Here is an 11,056-nt window from a genome sequence, read left to right as displayed (position 1 = left end):
TAATAAATGTATATGTTGAGAGGATAATGTATTGTCTGGTTATTTGTGCATTTAAATAGCATTAATAACAAATGCAGAAACAAATCTATGAGTACATGTATAAAGTATACTGCTTCTTTCAACTAAACAGACAATGGTGAAGTCCTTTGTCTTGCCAAAAAGTGTGTACAAACATAATGTTGCGCTTTAATAAATAAGCCTTTTGGGGCGGAACAGTCCACGGAGACAGATTGTGGCAGAGATTTTACCAAAATCTCTGCTCGTTTTCCCTCACGTCCCGTAGAGATGCAATTGGTAATGAGTGGAGATTTCTGTACCGTACTGGTCGGCAACGTGTGCAGCCGGACATCAAGGCAATTTCCCCCCTCGGAGTGAGATAAGATATAAACAAAGATGGGGCAATCAAAGAAGCGACCTCTCACCTTGAAGTATTCAAGTAAAGCAGCCACAATCGGCATATCAGACATTAGCCAAGAGAAGAATAAGGGTGGTAATTAGGACATTGATGAATGACAACGACCCAGGAACTTTAGCCTAGCTGCCCAGTTGCCAGAAATAGCAAAAACAGAGAACACATTATTTTTGTAGATGTGGGGTTCTCTGTAGTCATATTAAATTGCTGCATTAGCACGGTTGGAGAGATCCAACCATTTAAAGTGGCTTGATTCATCAAGGAATGCAAAGTGAGAACAAATTCATCATCATCATCATCATCATTTATTTATATAGCGCCACTAATTCCGCAGCGCTGTACAGAGAACACTCACATCAGTCCCTGCCCCATTGGAGCTTACAGTCTAAATTCCCTAACACACACACACACACAGAGAGAGAGAGAGAGAGAGACAGACTAGGGTCAATTTGATAGCAGCCAATTAACCTACTAGTATTTTTGGAGTGTGAGAGGAAACCGGAGCACCCGGAGGAAACCCACGCAAACACGGGGAGAACATACAAACTCCTCACAGATAAGGCCATGGTCGGGAATTGAACTCATGACCCCAGTGCTGTAAGGCAGAAGTGCTAACCACTAAGCCACCGTGCTGCATATGTGCAATATAATGTCCCATCGGAACACACAGAAAAACAAAATATTAAATACATTAACACCTGTTAATAGTATAATCATTAAATAAAGTACATTTACTTATTTTTGTTAGCATGATAAACATATATCATAATGTTCTTAATGCCTGTACATAAAATGCATTTTAAAAGTTGCTTTTAATTGCAAACCACATGTTCTGGCATGCATACAACTCCGTCATCACTATCACTCAGCACTTACACCTGCCTTGTAGCTGGTGCAACAAATATGACTAATGGACGCGTACCTGAGAGAAGCCCAGGGCTTGAATCAGACGACTGTGCACGCGCTCAGCCTTTGCACATCCTTACTGTACATTGTCTACGTGCCCCTTCTCTCCCCTGTTTCGCCCTTGAAAGCGTAGGCTGTCAGAAGTCATTTGCCTTCTAACATGAAATACACACACTTCTGTTGACTGCCATAAAGACTGTCTGTGATCACGCGCAGAGCAATTGCGCGCAAAATACGTCACGAAACGGGACTTACGTTTCTTAACGAATCAGGAAATGAGTCTCAAATACATGACACCTGAATGAAACTCCTGACATCTACTGGTACTCAAATCATGGCCAACCAAGTCATAAATCTGTCATAGTCTATTGAGATTTCATGATTGGGTGAGCACAAGGAAAACAGGTATACATAACATACCCATTACATTAATTAAGTGCAGAATATTTTATATATCTCTGTACTTCATAAAGCACCCACAGCGAATCGATCACTAAGTCATTGTGTTTCGCAAGTAAAATAATTGTCTCACTTATATTTGATAAGCCTTCTCTAACCTGTTTAGTCCCAAAAGACCTTAAGGATGGATCACATCTTCTGATAATGATTGAGGAATGTGAGAAATTCTGCCTAATTAGGAAAGATCTTCCTAAAATGTATGTTTATCCTGAGGGTTTTTATCCATTTGTACGGTCTGTGTTTATCTAATTGTAATGCAGACATTACCAAGTTAAAGACATTTTATCCTTCTTTATTTTGGTGGAGCCAGCTTCACACTGACTAGACTTTGATGTGGAAACTTATTATAAATTGGTAGACACAGCTTGCGTCCTTGTGTTGTTGAAAAACTGAATTGGGCTATTTTATCCTGCAGAGAAGATTAGCGAGTGACTGTAACTAAAATTCTGCTGTTCTTAGGTCTATCATAAAAAATAATGGACAGGGTTATACCATATGGCAAATTTCTACACAGAAGCACATCTGTCTTGCTACCTGCCATCTGCTTCAGCATTATTGAAATATAATATGTAATATTTTATAGATAGGTTTGCAGCTTATGGGTATAATTTTTAAAGGAGAACGCTATCATTGATTTGACGGATTTGCGTTAAAATTCAATAAGCAGCCCCCTACACACACACACACACACACACGCATGCACACACAGACAAGCACACACACACGCACGCATACACACACACACACATACACACACACACACACGCACGCATACACACACACACACATACACACACACACACATACACACACACACGCACACACACGCATGCACACACAGACAAGCACACACACACGCACGCATACACACACACACACATATACACACACATACACACACACACACGCATGCACACACAGTCAAGCACACACACACGCACGCACGCATACACACACACATATACACACACACGCACGCATACACACACACACGCACACACACACACACACATACATACAGACACACATACAAACATTAAATATATACCTTCTTGGTTGTATTACTTTCAGCTCCAATCTTTGCAATGCATCTTTGTGGCAGATATGATTTTGTGGCCAGTATAGAGTTACCTGCATTTTATCTCCGGAAAGCAGACCTAAAAATGACACAATTACATTTGTACAGTGAGCAACACGTATCTTGACATACATGGAATCAGCATAAAATGTAAAATACGTGTGCCGCATGCAGATATGTTCAAGCACTCGCAACCATACTTGCCAACACTCCCGGAATATCTGGGAGACTCCCGAAAACCGGGTCGGACTCCCGGACTCCCGGGAGAGCAGGCAATTCTCCCGATTCCCGGCCGACTCTGCAAAGTAAATGGAGAGAGCGGGGCTTATTGGTGCCATGTACGCGTCATTGTGACCCCAACCCCTAGTTTTATTGGTCGAAAAGGTATGACAGATTTGGGGGCGGGGCTAACTATGCGATTCTTTGAGCCCCAACCCCACACACCCGCCTGCCCCCCCAGACCTCCGGGGACACAAGTTGCCACAGTTACGTGAACGTTTCCTTACTGTATTTGCTCTACACTTGCCGGCTCCTTCACTCCCCGCTGCTGCCTCTCTAAGCATGAAGAGTAATAAGTGTTCAAATCAGCCGAATCTGCATTCGGACATAATTACATGCACATGCACAGTACTGAATGTGTATTTTATGCAAAAATAACAGAACTGTAAAGTCCAATGACCCATGTCCAATGTAATACGAGGCCCACAGGGTCTAGGTTCTGCAATTGTCAAATACAGATATCTGATCTCTACAAATTAAGTTTTAACCAGATGCGCTATCCCCGGCAGGCTGGGACTGAGCTCTGCGCATGCGTGTCCTGTTGCCAAGCAACGGGACGCTACTCCTGGACCCGGCGGCAGCTGTTCACATCACCACCGCCAGTAATCATGTGACCCCCTAGTCTCTATTTACAGTCAGCTCTGGCACCATTAGGGTTTCAGAGTATTGGGTCCCCATGCTCCAGCGCTCCCTTGTATTGCTTCCAAGCATCCTGTCTGATTCCTGTCTACGACCTCGGCTTCCTTCTGAATTAGCTCCTAGTTATCCCTTTTGGCTCAGTTATTTGATTCCTGTGTTTGACCCCGCGCTGCCTCAATACACTGTGAGTCAAAAATCTAGTACAAAGAATATTTGTTATTACTAGAGATGCTCGGACTCAGTTTTCTGAAAACCAAGCCCACCTGAACTTAGGGGATCCGAGTAGACTCTCGAGCCGGCTCGGTACTTTTGCGCGTCCTCGGATCTGAATCAAGGAAAAACGTCATCATTGTGTTGTCGGATCTCGCTGGTTTTGGATTGCACAAGTATCTCCCTCCCCAGGAGATCCAGCACCATTGCTGACACAGAAACAGGGGTAGCAGTGTTCTTGTCACTCTCCAGTCTCCAGTGACATTGCTTAGTGCCATTGCTTATACAGAAACAGAGCTAGCAGTGTTCTTGTCACTCTCCAGTCTCCAGTGACATTGCTCAGTGCCATTGCTTACACAGAAACAGGGGTAGCAGAGACTGATAATTGTCAGACTTAGGATAGGATGTAAACACAAATTTGTCGTTTGTCTTCAAATTGGTGTGTTTTTCTTGCAGGAGACAGCGCTTACCCTCTGCAGCAGTGGCTCCTCACTCCTCTATTACATTTAGTCACAGAGAAAGAATTTATATACACTTCTGCTCATGCCTCAGCCAGATCGGTCGTAGAATGAACATCCATAGATTGTAAGCTTGCGAGCAGGGCCTTCTCCCTTTCTGTCCGTCTGTATTACCCTGTATTGTTTTATTACTGTATTTGTTCCAAATTGTAAAAAGCTACGGATTTTGCTGACGCTATATAAATAAATGTTGACGATGATGATGATTTAGTCTGCTTAAACCCCATTTTTGATAACTTGAACTGTCTGTATGCCCCAAAAGTTGAGTCCGACATAATTGCTCTGTGTGCCATTTTTTCTCTATAAAACTTATTTTGTGTGTTATGTTTGCTGGACAAGAGGTTCATGTGGTTCTGCCACATGCACTCCCATGGCTACTTTCAGGCTGTTATGGTAAATTTCATGGGTGTCTTATTTGTTGTAATGAGGCCAACATCATTTCAATGTTACCCCTGAGGGCAGAGGCCAACTCCCCTTGAATGCCATTGTGCTCCTGCTGAAGGCCTATTTGTTTTTGGGAAATTCACCTTTCGGCAGCCCGTCTGCTTTCACCGTCTCCAAAATTTGTTGAATGGGTGATGGAGGTTGTCTTATAGGTGAGGGACTATGTAGGATGGGGGGGGGGTCCTCCACATGGCTGTGTGTTGATGATCTTACCTCGATATTTGGCGGTTGTGCATCTATGGAAATGAGAATCAAAGTGTCAGCTTCAAGTCCAGTATTATTAGTAGTTTTACATTTAAAACATTTTTTATTTGTTCACACAAATATTCAACAACATTAGGCTGCACCATACTTTGCAGCATAGTACTTAACACATAGAGGTTAAAATAACACTAAACTAAACAAGCAAAGACAACATATTGAACATTCCTGATGTCTAAATGCAATAACATTTATAAATCATCCATAATGCACGAGACGTCATGACTACTATGCAACAAACACTGGCACCGCTAGAGGTCAACTGTAGCCAAACGCATCCACAATATCAAGGACAACGTGTTGTATAGACTAGAAAAGGTGAAGACCATTAAAAATATTTTTTGCTATTGTTATGTCTGTTTTATAAACATTGTTTAAATACAAATGTGTTAACAAACCTCTGCTTACATCGCTTTGAATTAAACATAGATATTGTATATTTTTTATGAATAGAGTTTGATGTACATGTATGATATAAAATAGGGATAGTTTAAAATACCTGGATTTCTGCAGATGGAGAAATGGACCATGTGTGTTCTAATTATAAATATTGTAGGGTGGCAAAGTACATGAAAAACATAAAGCATAATACATAAAATGCAAGAACCATAAGACAAGGACACACAGGGGAAAGTGGAGCTTGTAGACAGGGAGACAGGAGGAAAGAGGGACGTGTTAGCGAGAATTTAATTAAAAAACAGAAATGATCTGCATCTGTGCTGGGGAGCTGTGCTGTGGATGGCATTTCTGTGTCATTATCAACCACCCCCTCAATCACTAAGCACAGTATACACAGTATGCATTGCTGCAATTTTATCATTTAAATAATGTTAAAACAGTTTCCTCCAGTCCTACCATTGGGAGACAGGCAAGGAAACCATTCTTGCCAACTCTCCCGGAATGTCCGGGAGACTCCAGAAATTCGGCTCTGTCCCCCGGACTCCAGGGAGAGCTGGCAATTCTCCCGGTACCCGGCGGCTCGGCAAATTAAACGGCGGGGGCTTAGTGGGGCCGTGTGCTCCGCCCCCTATTTTTATTGGCCGAAGCAATGATGACTGCTTTGGGGGAAACTCGATTCTTTAAGCCCTGCCCCCACACACCCACCTGCCTCCTGGGACACAAGTTGACAATGTTGGCCACTGTGAAGGAAACCTGTCTGGAGGCAGAGAGCAGTGTGGGAAAATTAAAGTGAGTGTTTGTCAGCGACTGTGTGTGTTAGCAATTGTGTGTGTATTGTATGTATGTGTCTGTCAGTTACTGTGTATCATATATGTGTGGCAGTGACTGTGTGAGTATCGCATGTATATATGTGTGTGTCAGTGACTATGTGTATAGTATATATCATACTTGCCAACTTTTTAAAAACCTGTCCTCCGTGAGTTCCCAAAGGACAAATCATGTGACAAGTGTAGGGGGGGGCGGCGGGGTGAGGCTCTCGCGCATTACCATAGCCCTGCCCCCTATTATTTAAAAAAAAACTGAAATTCACAGCATTGAATAACGGGGTCGGGGCTTAATGGTGCAAGCACATCATTAAGCCCCGCCCCCACATTTTTCAGGGAGCTTACATACTCTCCCAGGAGTCCGGGAGGACTCCCCGAAAATTCGTGAGCCTCCTAGGAATTCCGGGAGAGTAGGCAAGTATGGTAAATATGTGTATATCAGCGACTGTGTGTACAGTATGTATGTGTGTGTCAGCGACTGCGTGCGCATATGTGTATATAATTTTATACATACCTCCCAACTGTCCCAATTTATGGAGCTCAACCCCGGTGAGGCTTACCCGAAAGTGAGCAGAGTTTTCCCAAAACTGGATTTTTGGCAAAAAGGGATTTGAGTGATTGGTGGTGGGGCTTATTTTGTCCTGATTTTGCATAACAGAAAATGGGGAGAAAGATACTTTCTGCGCTATCCGTTCCCACTCTAACATACAATAAGGAACCAGTTTCTCCTTTTTAGGTAATGTTAATTGCCATATAGAAGTTAGAAACTTCACAACTTCAGGATATTCAATCCCCGCAATCAGAAATAGACTTACAATTAGTATAAGCCCGTGTTCCCGTAGCAGGTACTTGTAACGAGGAAACCTGATCTTGTCCGCCCGCTTTTCACATATGGTAACAATCAGAGTACTTCAGAAGTCTCCCACATGTCTCGGACACCACATTAAAAGAAAGATAAAGACATCTAGTGTACTACGTTTAAAAATTTAATACAAAACATCCAAATACAGCAGGGGATGTGGTTACCCGTACCGGATAATTGAAAGAAAATCGCATGTATAGTTAATGATGTTCCGGAGCTCCTAACCACAGCATTTTCTGACAATGATGTAAAATAACGAGAGAGGGTTCCCGGTCCGTCTGTTGTCCACTTCACCAACGCGTTTCAACTGTAATCAGACTTTCTCAAGGTGTCTGAATGCAAAATAAGGTCTGATGTGTATGTGTGAGTGACTGTGTGAATAAATGCATATGAGGAAGTAGTAGTGTGTGTAATAAATGTGTTCTATATTATTATATTATATTATTATTTATGAAATTATGGGGCATATTTATTATCTACCACTTTTTTGGCATGATCATTTTCATTCCTTATCGCAATGATAAGGAATGAAAGATCATGAGCATTTATTAAAAGTGTTCTGCTGGGACAGCAGTCACGATAAACGGTTGTCCCAGCGTACAAACATTTTAGCTATGTTCTGTGTCTTTCTATGGTCACTATAAGTGGGCACTTTGCCATAGTGACAAGAGGAGAGAGCAGGTGAGCTGCGGTCAAGAGTCCGAAGATCCCTCTACCGCAATGTTGTCCCCATAGGCTTCAATAGCTAACTAGTCAATGCCACTGGTTTTGAACTGGGCGCACCTTGAGATCCGTCCACCTGAACATAGACACATAAATATGCTTTTTTTTGCATGCGACTTTTCCTACGTAAGTTCCATGCGCAAATGAGTCCAACGCTAAATGGGCCGCCCTGAGTTGAAACGTCATGTTGGCTTCTTGTGACCTTGGGCAAGTCACTTTGTCTTCAGACCTCAGGCTGAAGTCAAAGGTGACTCAATCCTGCTGAAAAAATGACATGCAATATATGAAAAAAAAAAATGAAACCAATGCTGAAAAATCCATACAAAAAATAATTGCAAACTATTAACTAACATTAGAATTCAGGTTTTGCAACATCAAATCTAGAAATTCTTTTCTGGCTGATGTTCGTGACTACACATCTTCATTCAGGATCTAACGGAGCCATGTGCAGCGTGGAGCCTCTGGTACGAAATTCTCTATGTACCAATTCATGATTTTTTTTTCTTATAGCAGACAATGGGCAAGGGTGTTGTAAAGAGATTTATTTTCTATACCAGACATTATATTATCGAGGGGGTTTGCCATGTGCTGGGAGGTGTTTTTTTAGAAGAAGAATACGACAGTCAGAGTTTCGTTTCAATAAATTACCTGCTCCGTCTCAATGCTTTGCAAAACTGTTTCTGTGTTCCTTATTTATTTGCTTCTGTTATTTCAAATTGTAGCCAGGAGGTCACAAAATGAAAACATACTCACTGCTTACAAACAGATGGTACTGAAATATTATTTGTACTAAAGGGGATTTTATTTGTCATTTACATTCACTTGGAGTACTCTATGTCACTATTTAGCAATGAGGATATTTCCGTTGCAGTAGCTCATTATCTTGTCATGTGGTTTCTCAGTGTTTATCAGAGCACGTTAAATAAGTGATTCCAGCACCATTTCCTTTGTTTGTAGAGATGAAAAATTCTATAGAAACCCGTAAAATCCAATAATAAAGATGTTTTAATTAGAGATGATCGGGCTCGGTTTTCTGAAAACCAAACCCACCCGAACTTAGGGGATCCGACTAGGCTCGTTAGCCGGCTCTGTACTTTTGCGCTTCCTCGGATCTGAATCGAGGCAAAACGTCATTGTTGCGTTGTCGGATCTTGCGGGTTTTGGATTCCATAAGTACCTTCCTCCCCACGAGATCCAGCACCATTGCTCACACAGAAACAGGGGTAGCAGTGTTCTTGTCACTCTCCAGTCTCCTGTGCCATTGCTCATACAGAAACAGGAGGGGTAGCAGTGTTCTTGTCTCTCTCCAGTCTCCAGTGCCATTGCTCATACAGAAACAGGAGGGGTAGCAGTGTTCTTGTCATTCTCCAGTCTCCATTGACATTGCTCAGTGGCATTGCTGACACAGAAACATGGGTAGCAGTGTTCTTTTCACTCTCCATTCTCCAGTGACATTGCTCAGTGCCCTTGCTCACACAGAAACAGGAGGAGTAGCAGTGTTCTTGTCACTTGTCAAAAATTGACTTCAAATGACTGGAAATTAATGTTATTATGGTATAATAATGTAGGAACAAAAAATTATGTGATTTTAGCTAGAGATGAGCGGGCTCGGATTGCGCTAACCCGAGCCCACCCGAACAGTGCGGATCCGACAGGATCCGAGCACTGTTCGGATATTTCCGGCGGTCAAAAGAAATGAAAACGAAGCTATGACTTTGTCCAGTGCTCTGTCCTGCTGATCAGTCCAGTGGTGCTTTGTCCAGTGCTCTGTCCTGCTGAGTCCAGTGGTGCTGTGTCCTGTGCTCTGTCCTGCTGAGTCCAGTGGTGCTGTGTGTGTCCTGTGCTCTGTTCTGCTAAGGCCATTGTTATTTTATTCCCAAGGACAATTCCATCTTGCACCTCTAGCAAACTCTTGCAAACTGCCATCCTGTCTGCCACTGCAGTGCCACTCCTAGATGGGCCACGTGTTTGTGCCGCCCACTTGTGTCGCTTAGCTTAGACATCCAGCTACCTCGGTGCAACCTTTTGGACTAAAAACAATATTGTGAGGTGTGAGGTGTTCAGAATAGACTGGAAATTAGTGGAAATGAATGTTATTGAGGTTAATAATAGTGTAGCAGTGAAAAAAAACCAAAAATATGGATTTTAGCACTTTTTATACTTTTTTTAAAAAAAATCAGAACCCAAAACCAAAAATCAGAACATAAACCTTTTGTGGAGTGTTTTGGCAAAACAAATCAGAACCCAAAACCTCAAGCTAATCAGAACCCAAAACCCAAAACACCAAAAGTGGCCGGTGCACACCCCTAATTTTAGCAAATAAAATAGGGATTTTAGAAAAAAAAAATAGGGATCCAAAACCAAAACAAAACACACAAGGGCAGTTTTGCCAAAACCAAAACACGAAGTTAATCCAGATCCAAAACCAAAACCAAAGCACGGGGGTCAGTGAACATCTCTAGTTTTAAAGCCAAATTAAAAATACAATTTTTTTTTAAAAGGAAAGTAGAGAACAATATTATAAATATGTCTCTTGTGAAACAGTGACAACAGTGTTAATTTACAATATATTAATACATGCAGAACACTCTAATGCACAATACTAAAAGCACATGCAATGACCATGACATCATACAAATCGCGCAATTGTCCTCATTTTGACGGGACGTCCTGATTTGAGGGCAGCAAAAAGGGGAGGGCTTACCAGAAAAGTGGATTGGCTTATACAAATTTTCTCATTTGTGAGCGGAGGTTGGTCAGAAAGGGGTGTGGCTTATCTTCTTCCATTTTCTGGATTCTAAATGTTGGAAGGTGGTTAGCTCTTCTGCTGTACAGCACTGGGGTCATGAGTTCGATTCTCAACCATGGCCGTATCTGTGAGGAGTTTGTATGTTCTCCCAAATGTTTGCGTGGGTTTCCTCCACGTGCTCCGCTTTCCTCCCTGGTTGGTTAATTGGCTGCTATGAAATTGACCCTAGTCTCTCTCTCTCTCTCTCTCTCTCTCTCTGACTCCCGCTCTCTGTGTATGTTAGGGAATTTAGA

This window comes from Mixophyes fleayi, chromosome 12 (genome assembly GCF_038048845.1).
Source record: "Mixophyes fleayi isolate aMixFle1 chromosome 12, aMixFle1.hap1, whole genome shotgun sequence".
Classification (NCBI taxonomy): domain Eukaryota; kingdom Metazoa; phylum Chordata; class Amphibia; order Anura; family Limnodynastidae; genus Mixophyes; species Mixophyes fleayi.
This window is presented reverse-complemented; position numbering follows the sequence as displayed.